Genomic DNA, 23661 nt, shown 5'->3' with positions numbered 1-23661 from the left:
TCTTTTAAATGCAGGCTGCAATTCCCTTTAAGATGAAAATAGTTAGCAAGGGAACAAGCCCAGAGTGTGCTGCTGACTGTGCAAAGAGGGCTTGAGGATGAGCAGTCCCACAGGCAACGTCACTGCTGAGCTTGGTGCTGGCTCCTATGTGGCAGCATCTGCTTCTCAAGCCAATGTAGTATGGCTCAGCCTGGCTTTTCTATATGGCATCTTTCTATACTGCTATTTCCAGTTAACAAATGAGACTCTCATTACATGATCCACCCCCTCCCCTCCTTTGCATCCACATCCATACACACACAGAAAGAACGGGAGAAAACTGGAGGAAAAACCCCACAACATTAAGACCACCAAACCCACCCATGCTTAGATTTGTTATGTGTGTGCATGCCAACAATTTGCATACAATAACACATTTAGAGAAAGAACTTTAGGAAACGTGCAGCCCCTGGAAGCAAGTGCCTGAAAAGCATTTGTTATGCCTGCTTTTTATTTAGTGCGTGTTTTTGGGTTTGTGAACATATCTAGCCAAGACCATGACCCTCTTGCCACGGTCTCTGAATAGCCAGCAGAGAAGCAAGATGCAGATTGGGAGTGAGGCTGCGCATATGTTTTAAAATAAGATACAAGCCCCTTTTCACACTGGAAGTTCATCTCCTTTAGAAGTGTCCTGTTTTCAGCTGGGATGGATTCAGTTTTCTCCCTAGTGGCTGGTGAGGTGCCGTGTTTTGGATTTAGTGCTGAAGTAATGTTGATAACACGCTGATGTTTTTGGCTGTTGCTAAGTAGTGCTTATCCTAACTGAAGGACTCTTTGGTTTCGCATGCTCTGTCAGGGACGAGGTGTGTAAGAAGCTGGGAGGAAACATGGCAATTGTACATCATTTGCCTTTTCTTTGGTTTTCTTTCTCTCTGTTTTAGTTATATTCCTTTTCATTACAATCACTATTATTATTATACTTTATTATTGTTATTGTATTTTATTTTAGTTATTACACTGTTCTTATCCTAACCTGTGGGGTTTGTTTTTCTTTTCTGATTCTCCTCCACATCCCCCTGGCAGGGGGGCAAGGGGTGAGTCAGCAGTTTCAAGGTGCTTAGTTACTGACTGGAGTTACACCACAGGAGTGGGCTAGTTGTGAAATCCTGCTCTAAACAACTCTCTCCTTTTTAATTTTCAGAAAGAATAGAAGCAAGGTCTGAAGGACAAGGCTGGCTGCATGCTGTAGAACGTCCTCATCTATAAAAGTAGCTAGCTTTGCACTTTATGGCTTTGTCATTTAAAACAAGTAACTTGTTTTGTTAAACTGACCTTTGAATATCGAGCTTACTCTTTCTCAAAAATAATTTTGGAACTGAGTAAGGGAAGAGAAAATGGGGGGGGAGGGGAATATAAAATAAAACCATAGTGATTTTCTACAGGTGTTTATTTACAGTCCTGTGGCCAAAAAGTAAAGTTTGAAAACATCGCTTTTCAGTATGAAAAAAACCCAAGTAAATCACAGAACTCACGGAAAGCTAAAAGTATTAAGAGCATAATGTAGAAAATACTCTACAAAATTTTTGACCATATGAGCAGCTCATAAAATGATTTTTTAAAATAGTTAGATGAGCTTTAAACTTATTTTCTATATAAGTATGCAATCCCTCCTGCTTATATAAAATGCACAAGACTAAGAAGACCTCGTCACTCAGACAGGAGTCTGAGCTGCATAGTGAAACAATTAAAGTTAACTTCAGGCATTGTTGTAACTAAAACAGATGTACCTTTGCACTTAGACACATTGTCATCATTACAGTAGATTTCAGAAGTGTCTCACTTTTATTTATGCCGATTCAGAGGAGAGCTCAAATTATTGAATCATAACTTTTCAATACCCAGCCTGTATTGTAATTGTATATGACAAAATCTATTGGTGGTACTGGGAAGAATAAGCATTGCCTGTGTGCAGCACCTCAGTGTTCAGTGCTTTCCTTCTGATCGTGCTTTATTGCTGCATAGCAGCTTCTGTGCTACCAGGAGCATTTTGCTGGATAAGCAGGAGGTGGTCCTTTTAACTAGTCACTTTGCAGAGGCCAAATAATATCAAGAAGAAAAAATATGCAAAATCTCTGTCTAAGATTGTTTCCACTGAGTTAATATCAAAAACCTCCATCAGTTCTTCATCACAGTTACCTTAGTGAGTTTGCATGGCCAAAACTGCAAACAGTTACTGCAAACAGTAACTGCAAAAATACAAGTTTCATAACAGCAAATACAGGCCATAAGAAACTCAGGCAAGTGACTGTCATCTTTCTGTACATGCACTAAGGTTGTAATAGTTTTAAAAGTACATTGATTTCTTAAGGCAAAAAAGAACCCCTGCTGTTGTTTTCCAATTGGATTTTACACCTGTAAGTTGTTTAGAGAGAAGATTTTCAAGACATATTTAAGTAGGTAAACATCTAATAGGATTGAGAGAAACAAGGAGGTTATATTCTCAAAGATTCTTTATCATTTGCAGTGGCCAGCACCTAGCTGTTCCATCAGCTAGTCTGATCCTTGTCCAGGCCTATCCCAATGTGGCCAACACTGAGACAGGGCATTCACATAATGAAGTCCAAGAGATCAAAGAGCAAAGAAAGGAACACCTATTGAAAAACACATGAGGTGCCCAACTCATTCTCCTTCTTATCCATAGTACAGTCTTCTTTCTACATAGAAATTGAGGACAAGAAGTAAAATATTTTCTTTTTAGAATTACTTTTTGAAGGAAAAATTATTTCCTTAGAATATTTTCTTTTCAAGTGTACATTCCTACCGTCTTAAAATACAACTAAGTTATGTTTCAATTTATTATGTAAAATGGTACTTAATGTCAGGTGAAATGCATTAAATCCACCTATAAATCTTACAGTACATGGATTTAAAATGTATTTGTACATGAGCTTTAAATTAAAGTTTAGCTGGCTTCTGTATTCCATCCCACAGTGTTTCTAGAACAAGAATGCTCTTCCCAGTGCTGCATTGGAGGCTGGGCATAAACTCCGCAATCCTTCAAAATCTGACAGAATTAATGTTTGAAAACAGAACATGAGCCCATTTTCTAACACAAGGCTCCTAAAGTATCCACTGTTACCTCTTACCAAATCTCTCTGCAAAACCCTCAAGCACATAAATATATTCATATCCAAGTTTTCTTCAGTTTAATCGCATGACTGAAACTTAATATTTCAAAAAATCAACATCTCGTTCAGAGAGAAAGGTTGAATCACAAGACAATGTCTTTGCCAGCTGAAAACAAAAGGATGAAAACTTTTTCAGAGTTAACACAAAGTACGTTCCTGTTTTGTTTCCCTTGCCATGTTATAATTAAGGAATATGACATTTTCTGTGGCATTTTGGTGTTTGCAAAATTAAGTACCTCGTGGAAATCTGACAAAAAATTTGACACAATTTTCTAGACCAAACTACTCCTCTCCCCAGTTGTTTGCTACATCTTGCAGTACTGATGAGCAGCCCCATGCCAGGATTACCTAACCTATTTCAGCTTTTATGTCCCTAAATATTTTCGGTGGAGAAATAAGTACCAAAACAACAGAAGTGTGTAGTACAGTAAATGCACTAATTATTTACTTAATTTATGTTTTGGGGACAGCCAAGTTGTTCTGGCTTCAAAAAGAACCTATTTTTCATTCTTCTTGAGGTCAGCCACATGGTTCCCAACTTTCCTTTGATAGCCTTCCAGCTACACAGAGCAATTTCTCCCCTGCCCAGGGCGATCCTCTCTGGAGGTCTCCAGTTCTCAAGTTTAGGCTCAAGCCTTGATGGAGAATTCCAGAAAGTTTAACTTACACCTCTGCTTACAAACCTGGCGTAGGGTCTGGTTTGTAGCCATACGAAAATGGTTAGTCTACACCTACTACTTACAGAGCCACTGGGAAAAAATCATGTAAATGATCTTATTTAAAGTATTATTTACTTATTATTTCCAGCATCTGGTTTATGAGTGTAAAAAAAAAAAAATGTATATAACATTTCAGTGGGGAAATGGTGAAAGCGCAGCCACAACTGTAATTTCTGTTTCAGGTGGGCAATTCGGCAGAGATTTAGGGAGAGTTTAAAAAAAAGAACACTGTTTGGACACCAATGAAATACAAGGTTGGGGGTCTTCAAAATACAGCATCTGCCTTGTCAGCTTATCAAATCCAGGATCTTCGAGTTGCACACCTGTATCTTTTAAATGAATTGTCAGTATTAATCACTATCAAATATCATAACAGGAAAACATGGCAGGAAGAGACTACCTAGTCCCTCTCACTGTTTCAAGGCAGGATTAACTACATCAATGGGCTTTTACTTATGTTAGCCCCCACTACTCCTTGCACCAATTTAAAGCTGTTGCTCTTATCTGCCGTATTTGAAGAGAGCCCCCTCCTTTCCAAAACAGTCTCTATGTGCTTGAAAATCACGATCATTCATTTTTTTCTCACTCCCAGATTCTTCTTTCTTAATCTAGATAGCTTTTTTAAAAAAATAAAACCAAACCAAACCCAATCTTTTATTTCCAGGTTACATTTCTTACTCAGGAGAACTCATTATTCTCCTCTGGATACTCTCCAAGAGTGCCACATTGCTTTTAAAGTATAATATCCAAAACCAGATAGAGTGCTCCAGCTGAGACTTGATCAGTGATGAGTGGAAAAGGATTTTTCCAAGTGTGTTATAGTTTACATTTCTATTTTTATCTTCCACTCTTATAAGATGTAGGGGGAGTGTTTAGTTTACTCCTAAGACTCTTTCCTGATAAAAAGAAAGTTACCTAACCACTCATTTTTCACTCTCCATTGGGAAAGAATAATCAGTTAACAAATGTGTTGCATCTTATTTATCTTTATTGAATCTCAACCAGTATTTGTAATCCATTTTTTCAGATTTTAAAACTCTAAAATAACCCTTGTGTGCATTTGCAGTCCATCCCACCTTGAGTCATCTTCAAGTTTAACTCCCATTTCCATTGCCTAAGTTGGAGACCAAATGGATCATCATTAAACCAGCCAAGATGTCACTGATGCTTTACCCCATCTAGAAGGCCTGTGTCAGTGGCAGAGAAAGTAAAGTGGCCTGATGCTTCCACATGCAACCAGCATAGGCTATTACTTATATCTTTGCAATTGCCCCATTACTTACCAGTCTTTTTATGTGTTCTTTCAAGGAATTGGCATCAGGCTGGACAATCTACAGCTACCACAATCTCCTGCTTTTCCCATTTTGTCCTGAGAGACCTCATCCATTTGCCCATTTCCAGAACTTTACCCATTTTCAGAGGAACTCATCATATTCTAAAACAACTTTAGTCAGTTTTTAAGTATTCTAGGCCTAGGTGATTTCAAATATCGAACTTGGGCTAAGAGCTCTCAGTTCTCCTGGAGGACATCAGTATTTCAACTAATAGGTGCTTTTACAACACATTTTGAAGTTATGCAAAAGCACTAGCCATGACACTTGATGTTTGACTTTTGTAAACATTGACAAAACAAAAAGTTCCACTTAAACATAGGAAAAAACTATTTCACTGTGAGGATGAGGGAGCCCTGGCACAGGCTGCCCAGAGGGGTTGTGGAGTCTCCTTTCTTGGAGGTCTTCAAGACCTGCTTGGACACGTTCCTATGCGACCGGATCTAGGTGACCCTGCTTCTGCAGGGGAGTTGGACTAGATGATCTGTAAAGGTCCCTTCCAACCCCTGCCATTCTATGATTCTATGTGAGAGTAGAAACCCAGTTGTTTACTGCCAGATCTATAGGCTATTGATCAGAGCAGAGATTTGTTACTCCATAGCTTGTCCTATTGATAACAGATATCACTCAAACTTCTTGCTTTGTAAAATGACTGATGTCTGCAGCATTTCTATCAATGCTTTTTACTCCAGTCATGAGGGAAAGGAGACAGGGATGCTAGCAAGAATCAAAAGTAACATCAGAACCTGGTCTTAATTTAAGCGGGTAATCTCTGAAAAGCTCAGCTTTGCCCATTTATTAGGGTAAAGAGACACACTTAGCATATGCTTCTGATGACCATCATCACTGGCTCGTTACATAACTGCTCGGAGTCCCTCCCATTCCTGGCGACCATGGAGCCACCGCTTTGAGCCTGATGCAGCCGCAGCTGCAAAACGCTCTGGCTCTAGGGACCTGCAAACATCACTCAGTGCCATCTAGTGAGGTGCGCGCACTCGCTCCTCCCCGGGGCAGGAGCAGCCGCCCGGCTTCTTTCAGCCTTTAGCTCGAAGAGAATCATAGGACTAAACCCATACGCATCACAGAAGGGTTTTGATGGCAAACAGAAGTAAAAGATGCCAGGTGAGGTTTGTGCCTGATCTGCACCCTGGATACCCAGATCCCTTATTTTTTTTTCTGTCTCTTTGCCTGAACTAGAAAAGGCAGGAGCATGTCTGCATAAGCCTCTATAGATTTGAGCATTCATACTGCCAAATTCAGAGACCCGTTTGAGCCCTGCAATGACAGATGGTAAGAACTTGGAGGGAGCTATCAAACCCATTTGTGTACGGCAGCTTTAAGGGGAGCTCCAGCAAGATTTGAAGCTCCTGATGATACTAGATGCTTTCATTAGTGAATTAGGAGAATGCCTCCAGAAGAGGTTAATACACTCCCTAGTTTTATGTGTTGCTCATCCTATACAGAACTCTGTTGCATGGTGCTAAACTATCCACATTCCTTATTAGAGTTTACAGTTGCAACTTAGTTGAAGGACAAAAAAATGGAGATAAATACTCTATGAAAGCCACATCAGTTGCTGTTAAAAGGTAATGGATACATACCACAATCAAATCTCACATAGGTCAACAAGGATTGCTGTAGTAAAATAACCTTTGCATCAGCTGAGCATGTTCCACTCAGCAAGCCTCTCCTCAGCTTTCCTTGATCAAGCTAGGAGACTAGCTGAACTCAATTCAACACAGGCAATGCTTTCTGAGACTCTTCCTTAAAGGGACAAAATCAATCATGAGCGTAACTCCAAGGCAGGTAAAATAGGTAAGCCAAATCTTACCTGCCTGACTTCTTCTAGCTCCCTACCATCACCTAGACAGCAGGCAGATGACATAGTTTTGCATAACAGAGCCTTATCCTTAACATGACCCAGACTCTTTAGCTCTAGCAGGCTCCCTCCCTTAAGTAAGCTGCTTGTTAGCTTTATCTTATCAGCTGGGGACAGATGATTAGTTGCAGGTAGAGGCTAAACCTATAATCTGAAACCCCCTTCTCACAGGTGACCTGATGAATTCTTCTTCTTTCCTCAAATTTGTGGAAAATGCCCGTCTTCCTAAGCACGTACTTGGAGAGTTACAGGTTACTAAGGAACTGGATGAAATTATGTGACCTGTATTATAGAGAGTGATGAATTAGATGAGAAAGTGGCTTATTCTTAGAAACTATGAATGTATTTTGATTTGAGCAGCACAAGAAATGCTTCCACTTGTTCCTGAATTGTAAAACTATGTGCCCTCCTACATGAGAGCATTATTGTCACAAAGAAATGGTTAGCCATAGAAATGGGCAAATTAAAGCTTTTGATGTTTTCATTTCTCATTTTTGGCTTCTAAAGTAATCACCTCTGCAGATAAATATAACTGTATGTCTGTTGCAATTCATAAAACAAATATTTGGAAGTGTACTGAAAAGTAGAAAAAAAAGCAGGAGCATGGGACAAGGGGACAGGAAGGACAAAGGATGCAACGGCCAGGCGCTCCCCACCTGCTTTTCAATCCCAGGCCCACCCCTGCCCCTGCAAAATACGAAACCACACGAAACATTTCTTCTTGCTCCTCTGCTCTTATGCTCTGCTATCCTGTATCTTTGCAGATTTGCCTGGTCTCCAGAGGGCTAGATCTCTGTCTGGGAAACTGCTGTGTTAGCACTTCACCAGCCCTGGGAGAGGAAAAAGAAACTGCTTTGCAGTGCATCGGCAACATGTCATCTACTGAGACACCTGGAAGAAGGTATCCCATGTCATTTCATCTTGGATCTTCTGTCAAAGGCTTCATGATGAGGAAATAGAATCAGTTATGCCACTGTGGGCCCCTAGAAGGTGCTGCTAAGGGCAGGCAGCTTCTGCCACTCTGACGTTTCAGAGACCTTATGGTAGACATGCCCTTATATTTGGCCACACGTACAGACTCAAGGTGCAAGCGAAGTGTGTGATGATTTCTACATTTTATCACTGTATAATTTCAAAGCACTTTTTCAGAGCCTGTATAAAGTAGCCAGGCAAATCATTCCCCTGAGAGCTGTTGCTGTTCAATAAGTGATTTTTACCTGTATTTGCTAGAGGCAATCCAGTTCTCAAAGCAGGTACGGTAGTGGGGATGGAGGTCTTGGAACATACAAATCCCCTATATCCACTACACCTCACATGGTATCAATAAACCTAAAGTGTAGGCTTGTCTAGAAACAGTGATTCACATTACAAACTAGAGCAAGCTTCTGGGATGATGGGGGTTGATTGCGAAATTCCCTGATAATAAAAACTGGTTTTGAAAGTTAAGTGCAAAGCAGTCAAGTATTAGCAGTGCCAGAGTCCAGCCGAGGAAGGGTCTGTCAGTATTGGCGCGCACTGATGGATTTTTTTCACTAATTAAGGGTCCTGGACGAGCTTATCTCAAATGTCCAGACCGCATGCCCTGCACTAATCACCTTTCTCAAAGGGACAGTTGCTCCTTGATATTAGCAAAATTTTAGACTAAATATTTAGTCATCACTGTAAAAAAGTCAGCGGGAGAAATGAAAATCACACAGGTCATTGCACACTTCCTGGGCAAAATTATGCAGGGTGGCATTGGCAAAAGCAGGAACTGCCCCAGTAGCATCCCGATCTGGGCTCACTCTCATCACCCAATGGACCCAATATTGCAAACCCGTGAGGTTCTGAATGCTTTTTTTATTCTTCCAGAGTTGCTGTTACCTGCAAATTGCACTGCAGATAGCAGCAATTTTCCCTCCTTCTCCCTCATCCTCCAAAAATCTCTAATGCTTTACAGTGCTTTGCCACTTATCGCTCATTTTGCCACCTAAACACTCACATAGAGCTGACTGACTAATCTCTGCTGTTAATGTACATCAGCGGTACTCAGATCATTCACATCTGAATCATTCGTACCCTGTGCAAGTTGAGTCTCGTTCAGGTGTTTAACATGCGAGTCCAAGTGCAGCTCTCTCTACGCTGTAGTCATTTGGTAAATGACTGATTGTTTTTGTCTTCAGAAAAGAAAGTGGGAGAGGGGAGTATTTACGTTTTCTGTTAGTGTTGCTGCCACCTAACTTGTGCAGAAAAAAACCCAGTGATACCCAGTGTCTAAGTCTTCTTCCTCTACTTTTTATTTGGTTAAAATTAAAGATGTTTTCCAATTTCTCTTCATTACATCTTGATATGAAGTTAAGCAGCAATGAGTTGATCCTTCTTGTGGGTAATTATATCCAATAGTTGAACTTAATTGTAGATACAATTCACAGGATATATTCTGTGAAGTAACTGACATGAATAGTTTGACTTGGGGGGATTGTTTTAATATTTTTTGATGCTACTTGTACCCAAACCTAACATGGAGGGCAGAATTTTTATCAACAAATCTGTCATCTCATTTTGGTAAAAATAAAAGAAGAAAAAAAATGGTGGGGACATCTAACAATTGGTTTTCTCACCTATGCATTTAAGTGAAGGTTTTAGCATGTATAATCATCGCTTCTGTTTTACTTCTCAGGTATTCTGTGCTGTATGTGAAATCAGTTCTATTAACAATCCTATTTCTGCAGAGAGTGGTAGCGTTGTTTTAGCCGTGGCAGTTCAAAGACACAAAGTTTGCGGGAAAAAGTTCCTAACCTCTTTGATTAGAACAACTGTTATATTCATTTTTCCAGCTCTAATAAGAGACACTCCCTCATCTATCTTAAGTCTTTTATATAGCTGTGTATGTTGTAATGGCTTCAGATGAAGTATACAGAACTGCCCAGAGCTACACTTTGAAGTCATGTTTATTTACAGTTCTCTGTATAGTTGGTCTCCATGACTTATCATCAAAATATTGAAAGGCATCTCCTTTTCCTTGTAAGCAGTAATTTTCTAGGTCAAGTAACATTTGCAGAGAGCACTGCTCAGAGACAGACACTCTGCTGGATGTGAGAGAGCATGCAGGGGTGCAACCAGGAAGGCTAAAGCCCTTTTAGAATTAAACCTGGCCAGGAAATTTAAGGAAAACAAGAAGGGGTTTTTCAGGTACATCAGCAGCAAAACGAAGATGAGGGGGAATGTGGGCCTGCTGCTGAACACAGAGGGTGCCCTGGTGACAGAGTGTGCAGAGAAGGCTGAAGTACTGAATGCCTTCTTTGCTTCAGTCTTTACAGCCAAAGCTGGCCCTCAGGAATCCCAGTCCAGCAAGGATAGGAGGATGGCCAGGACAGCAGAGGTCTTGCCCTGGGTGGATAAGAAAGAAGTTAAAGACTTGTTGGGCAAGCTTAAGGCTCATAAGTCAATGTGATGTGATGGGATGCATCCAAGAGTGCCGAGGGAGCTGGCTGATGTGATTGCTGAGCCTTTCTCCATCATTTTTGAAAATCATGGAGGACAGGTGAGGTGCCTGAGGACTGGAGAAAGGCCAATGTCACACCAGTCTTCAAAAAGGATGAGAAGGATAAACTGGGAAACTACGGGCTGATCAGCCTCACCCCTATCCCTGGAAAGGTGATGGAACAACTCATCCTGAATGTCATCACTAAACATATGAAGAAAAAGATGATTATCAGGGGGAGTCAACATGGCTTCACCAAGGGGAAATCCTGTTTGACCAACCTGATAGTCTTCTATGAGGGCATAACCAGCTGGCTGGATGAGGGGAGAGCAGCGGATGTCATCTGCCTTGACTTCAGCAAGGCTTTTGACACTGACTCCCATAACATCCTCATCAGAAAGCTCAGGCAGTGTGGCTTGGATGAGTGGACAGTGAGGTGGATCGAGAGCTGGCTGAATGACAGAGCCCAGAGGGTGGTGATCAATGGCACAGAGTCGAGTTGGAGGCCTGTGGCCAGTGAAGTTCCACAGGGATCGATTCTAGGGCCAGTCTTGTTCAACATCTTCATCAACGACCTGGATGAGGGGACAGAGTGTACCCTCAGCAAGTTCGCTGATGACACCAAACTAGAGGAACTGGCTGATTCCCCAGAAGGCTGTGCTGACATTCAGCGGGATCTTGACCAGCTTGAGAATTGTGCAGAGAGGGACCTCATGAGGTTCAACATAAACAAGTGCAGAGTCCTGCACCTAGGGAGGAACAACCCCATGCACCAGTACAGGCTGGGGGCTGACCTGCTGAAGAGCAGCTCTGCAGAGAGAGACCTGGGAGTTCTGGTTGATAATAAACTAACCATGAGCCAGTAATGTGCCCTCGTGGCTAAGAAGGCCAATGGCATCCTAGGATGCATCAAGAAGAGTGTGGCCAGCAGGTCGAGGCACAGGGAACGGCTGGAGAGAGTCTAGCGCAGGGCCACCAAGATGATCAGGGGACTGATGCATCTTCCTTATGAGGAAAGGTTGTGGCAACTGGGGCTGTTTAGTCTGGAGGAGACTGAGGGGGGATCTCATTAATATTTACAAGTATATAAATGATGGGTGTCAGGAGGTTGGGACATTCCTTTTTTCTATAGTAGCTATCAACAGGACAAGGGGTAATGGGATGAAGCTGGAACACAAAAAGTTCCATTTAAACATAAATCTATTTTACTGTAAGTGTGAGGGAGCCCTGGCACAGGCTGCCCAGGGAGGTTGTGGAGTCTCCTTCCCTGGAGGTCTTTAAGACCCATCTGGACATGTTCCTGTGTGACCTGATCCAGGTGAACCTGCTTCTGCAGGGAGGTTGGACTAGATGATCTCTAAAGGTCCCTTCCAACCCCTACCATTCTATGATTCTATGCTTTCAACAGTATGGTTTGGTAGAAGATCTTGGACAAGTTTTGAAAGAAAAAATTCTCTGCCTATTTTGAAGTTGATTTTTGCTTCTTGTTTCATATGCCTCAGTGAAAGGCGATCAGGAATAGAGAGGTCCTGGTCTGAGGTCCAGAGCTGTCTTACTTTACATTTGGTTCTGCATAACAAAATCCATATAGAAATGTGAATTGCTCTTTTTTGATATTTTCACTGTGGCAAGTGCAGTACCATTTTGGCTCATCCAGTGGAATTCACCGACATCCAAGTCATGGTGTCTGCTGGCTTCAGCAGTGGCAGGACCTCTTTCTTTAAATTTGATCTCGAGTGTAATTTACAAAAGAGTGTTGAAAGAACAGGAGCTTCCATTCCACTGAGATGGATAAGGAGTGGGACATCCTGCTTCCCTCTGCACCCCTGTGGCAAACTATAACCCGCATACCTTTTGGAAACGGCTGCCCTCAATTAGACATCAGCTCCTCAGGTGGTGGAGGAATGGCGGGGTGAAATGCAATGTGCTACACTGGATGTTTTCAGGCTAGATGATCATCAGAGGTTCCCCAGCCTTAAAATCTTTGAATCCATACGACAAACAGAATGCATCTCCTGAACAGCAAGTGTGTAGTTTATGTTCTAGCCCTTCACTGTCAATTTTCCAAGCAAATGTAAAAAAAAAAAAAATAAAAGGGAAAAATGTTTGAATCATATGTATTAGATACAATAGAAGAGTATAAGACATATGTAGTTATTCATTAGCTATTTGGTGCAAGTTTACAGATCACAAAGACAATCTGGAAAGATAATTTGTGATCATCTGTTTTTTTCCCATATTACACAGGTTACAGGACTTTCTTGAATTAACTCCTGTAGGAACTAGGTAATTTCTCTGAGAAAATCAGCCTCAAAATGTCAAGTCATGGAGAATCCATTACAATCCTTGGTAAATGGTTCTAATAATTAATTACTTTCCATGCTAAAATGTGTCTAGTTTCAAATTCCACTGGTTCTTGTCAGACTTTTTCCACTTGACTGAAACACCATCTATTATCAAATTCCTACTCTTCAATTTCTACAGGGAGATGGGAAATTTATAAATTGTAACCAGTTCTTCCCTTATTCATGTCTTTATTAAGCTAAATAGATTGATCTACTTAAAGCTCTCATTGAAAGACATCCTCTCTTCTCTTTCAGCCCTTCTCTGAACAGCTCTCTGTTGGCCACCAGTCCCCAGTGATGGACTTCTGTTGCAGATCGTGATTTAGGATCCTGCTGAGTGTTTTGATCAATTAAAGAAATACCATCAAAAGTATTAGCAAAACTGACTTAACAGAGTTTGATGTCAAGGTTCACTCCCTTGCCTACTATGTGGAGGAAACAGATAAAGGGAAACCAAGTTGGAACTGATTTAGAATGATGTTCACAGAGACTGGAGACGTGAAAAGGTAAGGGATACCCTCCACTGAGTCATGAGGTTCAGAATTGACCCCTTTGCTTTCTAAACTCCTTTTCAGAGAGGAATCTAGGTGCAGCTGGATCCAGACTTAGTCCCAGACTTGCACGATGGTTTATATCTAAAGGATTATATGTGCATACCTGATCCTTTATATCACTCAGCTAAGATCTGAAACTTTGAGCATGCTTATTCCCAATTCACTTACCGAGTATCTGTTGTGATAGAGGGTCTCTCAGTGCCTCTGTCTGATGTTAGTTCATTCCAAAGTTCAAACTCCAGGTTTCCCAAAGCAGAGTGGCAGGCATGGGAGTACATAAAAAGAAATCATTTCATAGTAAAGCAGCAGGATCAGCTCGAGCTGGGTGCCTTCAGAGAGGGACTACATGAACAAAGAAATCCCTGGGCAGTTATGCCCTTACAGACTATTCATCCATCCCTCACATGACACTTTGGTTCTATAGTAATACCTCAGTCTGAGGTCTTGTTCCTCATTGGATCCTTCTCTGTCTCCAGACAGACCATTATCTTGTCTATTTGCAGCTGCTGTTGGTGGCTGTAGTCTCCTTATGTTCTGGTTTGGGTTAGCTCTGAAGGCCATGTTTTGCCGAAAAGATTTCAGGAGAAAATTTCAGTTCAGAATGTGTATTCAGTAAATCTTGGTGAAAGTTTTCAGCTTGTGGCCTAAGGCTTCAGCAAATCTAGATACTTGTGTTCAGTCAGTAAAGCTAAGTGAAAAGCGCACTAAATCATACAATGTTGTAACTCTGAGTCATTCTATGTAAAACTGTTTAAATACAGTCCCACTGCAGTTCAGGGAGAGCTCTAATTGGGCTCATCCCACAATCAGTCATTGGTAAAAGATCTTGTTGCTTCGAGAAGCAACCTTGAGAGGCATCCCTGCTCAAAGGGAGCTCACTGACATGCAGCCACGTTGCCCAGCAGAGAAAGCGCAAAGAAGGCTCACTTAGGCTGTCATATTTTTGGGATAAAGCGTTTGGCTTGTCGTCAAATTGTATACAATGGGAGAGATATGCATGGGACTCCTTGTAGCCACAACTCTCTCTGTTAGTTCACTGTGTGCTGCTTTTTTGTGGGTTTCCTCGAGTTCTTGGCCCAGATACAGCTCAGGCCTTTACCTCCTGTCGAGCCCCTACCAAACTACTGTAGGTTTGGTTAAGCGAGGTCAAGTGCATCTGTCACAACCCCAGAAGGGAACACTTCAGTCACCTCTGCAACTCTGTCCATGCAGAGGAAATACAGCTTTTCTCTGAGAAATCTTGGAGCAGATTCAGTGCATTGACCCTTTTACTCATGTCCTTGGATTGAAACTGTACAGTTAGCAGATTATTCACCATTACTCTTGATTTTTAAGTTTTTCTTTATACAGAGCCTTTACAAATATGGACAAGACCTCGGCACTATAAATGTATATACCAAGCCCTGAACTGAGTCTGGAAATTCTAAGTTATGCTCAGCTTGAAATGGGGATGATCTGGCAGGAGTTGTGTGCAGCAGATAAATTAATTTCTTTGAAGAAGAGGGGCATGGCAGCTGCTTCTCTAGATACCCTAAACTGTGCCTCAGAGATGGAGAACAAAACATAGCAGCCCCCTCAACAGACTATTTTTCTTGTGTGCTCCAAGATCTGTGATTGTTGCTTGGTTTCCCTGACAGAATTTGAGATACTGAGATTTTTCTACAGCATGCCAGGTAGTCTTTTTGAATACGTCTCTTTTCCTGTTTGGGAATGGTAACCACCATGGCCAGGGAAACGAGCAATACCAGAAATGGTTACAGACAGAATGATCTCTGGGAAGGTCTTTTTCCTTCAGTTACCCATTTCCCAAGCTCATTTTAAAAAATGGGCTGATAAGGGAACTTCAGATGTTGTATCTGTGCTTTGGGATGGTTTTGAGAACAGAAAAGAAGTCATACAATTTGCCTTCAACACACTACAATCATTCCCTGCCATATGTTTGCAAACACGCTGTCTCTTTTCTAGGGATACTGCATCTACAGATGGATTTATTGTATTTTCATTCTCAAAGGCCCATGGCAAGTGATGAACTAATGGGGTCACCTCTTTCATAAATCTAGTTTTGTAAATAAAAATGATAGAAAAATGTAAGGTGAACAATTGGGACAGCCAGCATGAGCTAATGTACTATGGACAAGTTTTGGTCTAATTGATCGAGTTCCTCTGACCAAGTAGTAAAATGAACTTACAAAATAGAAAGTCATTAATATGCTGACAAATAGCTTTCTGCCCATGCTGAGCACAACACAGAATGAATGTTTACAAAGCAGGCAATCTTGCAGTTCTGGAGGAAAAGGTCAAAATGGCCTTTTTCTTCCCCGTAAGAGACTGGGAAACACCATAGTCATACTTACAGAGGGAGATAAGTATCTTTGTATTTTAAAAGAATAAAACTCAAACCCCACAAAAACAAACAGCAGAAGCAGTAGAACAGCTTCCTAACCTACCTTGCCTATGGCCATGTCTACCTCCCCAGTCTCTGGCATTACTAAGAGCAGTGAAGGCAAGATATTGCTTACAAAGTTGAGTGCGTTACTTAATGAGTACAATTCCCCTACTGAGTCATCATTTGTCTCACATGTAGTATCTTTACAACAAGTTGGCCAGAATTTCAACAGTGCATATGGCTTTTTCACACATGAAGACACTTTTTATTGCATAGTTGTTTGAATGGGGATACCATCTCCAGAAAACAAAGTGCACCACAGTATACCTGTGAGAAGTACAAGGAGTTATAGTCTTATTTTCTTTTGTGAGAACCATTATGCAAAGTTCTATCCTAAATGTATGAAAATATATAGAGCTTAACACTGCAAAGTTAAACAGAGTGAGGACATTGCTAAAGCAGCATTGTTCTCTATAGGCTAGAGGTCATAAATACAAATATTCATGCAATACATTTCAGGCATACTGCTGTCACTATCAAGGCTCTTTACTAGCATTTTTCTTTTTGTTTCAGAGCCTTCAAGCGTTGTCCAATGGACTAGTTTTTTTCAGGTGGTCTTTTCCTTTGGAAAGAGAGAGATTAAAATTACATAAGAGAACACGGTGGTTCAGGCAAATCCCTCAGGCTTTAGCATCAGAGATACCTTGAAGGCTTGTAAGCATCCAAAAGATATTGCATAAGGATCATTTCTGTTAGAGACACTTTTGCATTGCTTTATATGCTAGAGAGTGATCACTAAATGGTTGGGGACAGCAGGTGGAGAAACACCACTGCCTAGAACTCATGCTTCCTGAAACAAACCCAGCATTTTTCTTGCCTCATGATTCATCTCTACCTCTCTTTCCATATCCCAGCTCAGAGTGAGGGGCAGTATCAAAGAGCAAAGTGGTCACGGTAATGTTTGGCTCCATCTCTACTGCTGTAAGACTCCAATTTTGTTCTGAGTAACATGAATATGGGATTAAGGAAACACATGGACACACTGAGGTCTAACTAATCCTCCTTCTAACAGCAAATAACCTGCAAGGTCTTGGTGTGGATAAATGCCATGAATCTGGCAGATCTCTATAGGCAGGGCACAGAGAGGGGATCCTGGGCCTCACACCTCCCTGAATTCCTGAAAGCTGGCATCTCTCACACTTTGTGCCTTCTTGCCACACTGCTTGCAGCCAGGCACAGCTGGCTAGAAAGCAGAGCCCTGCAACTATTTCCCTGCTGTCACAAACTATTGGGGATTTTCACATCTTTCTGCAGGTTTCCAGACTGATATAAAGTGATTGGGAGAGACCTAGCATGCAGAGGAAATACAGACTGGGTGTTTTGCAGATCCTCCTTGTTACGAGGTTATGAGGTACTTATGAGGTTATGAGTAGGTGGGACCTATGAGATGGTCCTCTCCAGGCCTCTACTCCTAAACTGGGAGACCTGCAGGACACGACAACTATATATGGCTCCCTACCCTGGGCATTTTCTACATATAATGCCTTGAAATTCTCTACCTAATTTGATTCGTGGCAATGCCCTGCTTCCCTACAGGTAGCACGGACCATCCATGGTCAGGTGCCCTCTGCTCACTCTTGAGGGCTGAGGAATAACCCAGTCATGTAGAGTATATAGAAAGGAGCAATCCAACAAACCAACCAAGCCAAACAACCAGGAGAACTCTCCAAACTGAAGCAAAATACTGCTTCTTGGATCTGAACCAATTTTACTTGCCATAAATTAATGGATATGTGCATCCCACTTGTATTTATAAATCTTGAGGTGTTCCGAGAATTCTTTTTATTTAATCAATTCAGTTGTTTGTGTTCACTGTTTTAAATTAATGACCTTTCTTTTGTTATTGTTCAGAATGGGGCTACACTGAGTCTACTCAGTGTAGTTGTTCAGTAGTTTACAAGGAACAGACGGATTGGTGTGAGAGAATGTGTAATATATAAACTGCATTCAGAGAGCAGGAAAATGTCACGTTGAGGGCAGCTACTATTTATGCAGCTCTGCTGCTTAAAGTTGATGTTCACTGCACTGACTTGATGTTTTGATGATAACTTTATGCAGGACAATCGGAATGGTGTATAAGCATTACCAAGTCAAAAGCTACCAGTAATGACAGTTTCTGAAAGGGCATTTTTTTAATGGCCATTCTGGGACCTTACACATAGAACTCCAAAAAGTGCACAGTGTTTTCATTTAAACAGCATGGCTAGCTTATAATAAATCTACAGTGGCAAAAAAATTGGGAAGTCCTTTGAAAAAATTTCACCCATGAGGCAAGACCAATTAGGTTAAGGAGCTGAAACTCATAAAAAGGTGAAGGAAGTAACATCTGCTGTGAGAGGTGACGCTCATTTCTTCTGTTTTGGTCTTTAGCTAGCAGTCTCTTTAACGCTGTGAAGGGGCAGTAGGACCCCCAGCTACTGACATAAAGCAAAATTTGGATTTTACATCAGATGTAAAAGTAAAATTTGGATGATATTTTAATCCAGGGAGGGATGAATGTTGTATTTTGTCAATATTTCAGATTGACTAAGTCTCTTTGTCTTTTTTTTCTTCCTCCACAGCTTCCTCTGGGTGTAAGGAGAATGGTGCCAGCTGGTTAACCACACTCCCCTGTACTGTTGGCTTTTTCCAGTAGTGCCTGACACAGTGGCTATAGAGCCATATCAGGAACTTTCTGGAAACATTTCTAGTTATTGCATCTTCCACTATGGCAATAATGTTGAGAATACTAACAGAAATAAGCTGCTAGCATTTTCAGCACACCTTGAAAATTACTCCTGGCTTTATTTAGACAATGCGCTGGGTGACAGTCCAGTAGTAGCTTATGTCAGTGTTGCTCTAGCTGAGGAAGACATATTATCTGTAAAAAGAATAAAAAGTCCTGTGCAAAAAAAGAAAAAGGAATCCTTTGTGCACACCTTCTTGTTTAGGATAAAAGCAAGTAAAATTAAATGTAAGGCATCATTCTAACATTAAAAAAACATTTGATGCCTGTATACAATCCTTAATACATTTGAAACATTCTTTTTTTTCTGCTATATGTTACATATTTACTCCCTTTTACTTTATTACTAAGGAAATGAGGACATCTGCATGAAAACAAGAGCTTAGATACTTAAAAGTTTGTCTACTCCTGGTCATATTTTCCTGCTCTGAAGGGATCTGAGCCTTCTGTAGAAGGTACCATAATTGCTTCCAACCCAATGAGCTGTGATGAATAAAAAGCAGGAACTTTTTAAACAAAGACCCTGTTTTCATAAAAATATTCTCAGTAATAAAGCACAGAGTAAAAGAAATATGGGAAGTTATGTTTTTCACAACTGTTACTTAGAGCAAAGGAGCTTTGTAGAATGAAGCTGAGTCTGGATTTTTCTAACGGCAGCAAGGGAAAGTGAGTTTGAGTATTTTCCATAAGAGATTCCAAATGCCTCAAAACAAGACTATTCAAAGTCAAAGATGGAATATATCCCAATATTATTCTCATCAGCATCACCAACATCACTGTATATGAAAAGGTCCTAACCAGAATTATGGCATCATTCTCTCATTTCTTTATAAAACCAGGAACATAGAAGTTTCTTTCTCCTGAAGATTTAGCAAAATACAGTATGCTCTTATAATTTGTCTCTGAGTAATTGCCTTGGTCTACTCTCCCTTAGTTTTCCAACCTCAGCAGTAACTGACCAAAACCTACTGAAAAAAAAAATAGACAAGTATACTGAAAATGAATAAATAATTTGTAGGAATCAGTTATACTGAACAATAATTAATAGTTTAGGCTTTGCTTCATGATAGCTCACTCAGATAAAACCCATGAAGCATACATTTGCTTGCAGTTGACAAACATTATAACCACCAAATATCTACCTCACTAGTTTTAGATCTTCTAAGGAGCAAACGCCTTGGGAGTTATCATTGAGAACAACTGTCTAGAGCAGTTCTTTGTCAGTGATATGAGTAGGTACACAATGACTATTTTCTCCTCATGGAAGTTGTGCACAACAGAGTCCTGCCTCCTCAAATGTACTGAAGTGACGCACTATCTAACCACTCGAGGAATTTTGTCATGTACCTGAGACCAAAGGGAGACAGCACAGACAAGCCCACACAGAATATGAACACCATTATCTGCCTCCACAAGTGGAAGGGCTGCCAGTGCTCATTTGTACAGCCACCACTGGTCTCTAAGGGATGTGACAAGTGATTTTGTGGTGGTTTAGCCCTGGCTGAGTGTCAGATGCCCACCAAGTCTTTTTATCACTCCTCCTCCTAAACTGGACAGGGGAGAGAGAAATACAATGAGAGGTTTGATAACAAGAGTCAAGATAAGGACAGGGAGATGACTCAGTAATTAGCATCACAGGCAAAACAGACTGAACTTGGGGAGAAAATGCTTGATTTATTAAAACCCAATCAAAACAGAGCAGGGAGATGAGAAATAAAATCAAATCTTAAAACACTTCCCTCACTCCTCCTTCTCAGGACTCCCCTTCCTTCCTCCTCAAGCAGTGTAGGAGATGAGGGATGGGGATTATGGTCAGTTGATCACAGATGGACTTTGCTGCTGCTTCTACTCAGGGGGAGGCCTCCTCACACTTCCCACTGCCACAATGTGGGGTCCCTCCGACAGCAGACAATCCTCCACGAACTTCTCCAACACGGGTCCTTCCCATTGGCTACAGTTCTTTACAAACTGCTACAGCATGGGGCCCTCTCACGGGGGCAGCTCCTCACACTCTGCCCCAACGTGGGTCATCCACTGGGAGAACAGTCCTTCAGGGAAAGACTGCTCCAGCCTGAGTCCCTCATAGGGTCACAAGTCCTGACAGCAAACCTGCTCTGGCATGGTCTCCTCTTTCCATAGGTTCTCAGGTCCTGCCAGGAATTTGCTCCAGGATGGGCTTCCTACGGAGTCACGGCCTCCTTCAGGCATCCACCCACTCTGGTGTGGGGTCCTCCACAGGCTCTGAGTGGATCTCTGCTCCCCAGTCGCCTCCATGGACTGCAGGGGCACAGCTGCCTCACCATGGGCTGCATCACAGTTCACAGGGGAGTCTCTCCTCCAGTGCCTGTGCACTTCCTCTGCCTCCTTCCCCACCGACCTTGGTGTCCGCTGAGAAGCTGTTCTCACATTCTCACTCCTTTCTGCTGCTGCTACAGTTTAGCAACTGTGCAGCAACTTCTTCCCTTTCTCCAATACCTTATTCACAGAGGGATTATCTCAGTCACCAATTGGCGAGGTCTGGGTCAGCTGCACGGCCCATCTTAGAATTGACTGGCATTAGCCCTATCAGCTACATGGGAAGCTTCTGGCAGCTCGTTGTTTAAAGAAGCCACACCTGTAGCCCCCTGCTACCAAAACCTTGGCAAGAAAAAAACACTACAGACTTCCACCGAAATTCTCTCCAGAAGAATGGAAAAGTGCTAGCAGGTAGGCACAGTTTAAAGTAAACCTTGGAGTTTGGGTTTCTTTACTCCTCAGTGCATCTTCCTCAGTTTAGCAGAGATTTTCAGTCTGCATAGAAAGCGGATCAGAACAAGTCTTAGGAGAAGTGGCTGAGGGAACTGGGGTTGTTTAGTCTGGAGGAGACTGAGGGGAGACATGATCATTTTTACACCTTAAAGAGGGTGTGGCGAGCTGGAGGTCAGTCTCTTCTCTCCGGCAATGACAGGACAAGAGGAAATGGCCTCAGGTTGCACCAGGGGAGGTTTTGGTTGGACATTAGGAAGAACTTTTTCACTGAGAAGGTTATTAAGCATTGGAACAGGCTGCCCAGGGAGGTGGTGGAGTCAACGACCCTGGAGATATTTAAAGGACACATAGATGAGGTGCTGAGGCACATGGTTTAGAGGTGGCCTTGGAAGTGTGAGATTAGTGGTTGGAGTTGATAATCTCAAAGGTCTTTTCCAACCGAAATGATTCTATGATTCTGCAAAAGTGTACCTTCTGTCCTACCTTATGGATGTGGCAAGTTAGAAGTGTCCAAATATTTTTTCTAACCATTTCAGTGAACTAAAAACCCTAAGAGACAAAATTCTTACCCTCAAAGGCTACCTTTAACTACCTGATAACTCCATATCAACCACTGTCCTGAAATATTATGGTGCACAAGTTCTTTAAACGCTCGTCTTTGGCAGAAACCAGATAACAGATTTCAGCCAAGAGCCTCCTCTTTTTTTTAGCAAGTTTTAAAAACTTGTATGCATCTTCTCAGCTTCTTTAACAGACTCAGTGTGATGTCACCACATCACTGTAATTTCATTACAGTGAAACTAGAAATGCTAGTAATGTTAACAGGAAGCATGAGGCCCCAATTCCAAGCCTTCGCTTTCTATTGCCAGTGGGCTTGATAGAGACTGTAATTCAAAAAAATGAAATATTTCTAACATATTCATGATTTGTTTCAAACCTCTTGCACACGAGGCAATTTAAATTGCCAAAACTCCATTTTGCATCTAACACTTAATTACACCGAATGGAAAAGTTAACACATCTGCTGGTGTCGTATTGTTTTGGGCTGGCCACAGAGCAAACAATCCAGCAAGGCACAGATCTCCTGTAGGAAGGCCATCTCTGAGCCACAGGACAGAAGTTTTCATTTGCTGACAGACAAGAGGAGAAGAGCCTCAGTCCGTGGCACTGAAGGACCGATGCAGCCCTTCTCCCCAAGGATCCTAAGGGAGATTCTCCAAGCTGAGCTGAGTTGTGGGCTGTCAGTAGAAGTGCTGACTGAAGGAGGGCCTGTGCGAGCCCTTTTCATTGTCATTAAAGCCTGTTGATTCTGATACTGTAAAACCAAAACAGTGAACCTAACCTCATGAATTTTTCCCTATTTAAATATAATTTTATAGTTCTAGTTTCAGAGTCTCGGATGATTTAAACAGCGGAGACTAAAAATCTGCATTCTAAACTCATCATACAAAGTCTGCTGAAATTGCTATATCGATATACACATATGGACACATGTATTGAGTATCAGCTATGCAAATATCCATTCTACAGTGTATATTTATATAAAAGAGAAGTCATGTGCTTTGCAATTGACTGTATTTAGATCACAAATTCTTCATGGTCAGCACCAGTTTGGTGTCCTGTGCTGATGCACTGCCTGGGATGGTGGAGTTCCTGGATGCTCCTAGGTCTTCTGCTCATATATTTTAACAGAAACAGCAATTAAAGGTCCACACCTTTCACCAAGGCAAATCCAAATAACCTGTGAAAGAAACAAACAAATCCATCTGAATATTACGTTAAATATTACACTAGTTCCACTCTCCAGCCCCACTCCAGGCCAAAGTTGGTTTTAAACCACTTTTGTTTGATCTCATTAAACAGTTTGAAAAAAATAATGAACATTTAAAAAAAAAAAGAACCAAAACCAAACAAAAAAACCCACCAAACGTGAATGGCTTTAGGAAATTGTCTCTGCTGAGAAAGCATATGGCACTTTACATGACCCAAAATGGTACTCCTGGATACGGAATTATCTTCTGATAGACGAAAGCGCTCCTGCTTATTTCAAGCATTTCACTCATCTACGCTGTAACTGCCTGGATCACTGCTCCCAGCTACACCCCATCTTCCTTCCCCCTGCCTTCCTTTGCGAGCTTTAGATCCTGGCATAGCACGAATCAGTGTGGTACAGAAGTTACTGAGACCCTCAGCCGGAGGCTGGTCTGAGAACAGTCATCTGACAATGTTTAGCAGTTCAGCCTGATCTATGTTATGACCCTTTTCCTAGATGTAGATATAACAG

Source organism: Colius striatus, chromosome 4 (genome assembly GCF_028858725.1).
Source record: "Colius striatus isolate bColStr4 chromosome 4, bColStr4.1.hap1, whole genome shotgun sequence".
NCBI classification, from domain to species: domain Eukaryota; kingdom Metazoa; phylum Chordata; class Aves; order Coliiformes; family Coliidae; genus Colius; species Colius striatus.
Note: the sequence above shows the minus strand (reverse complement) of the source record.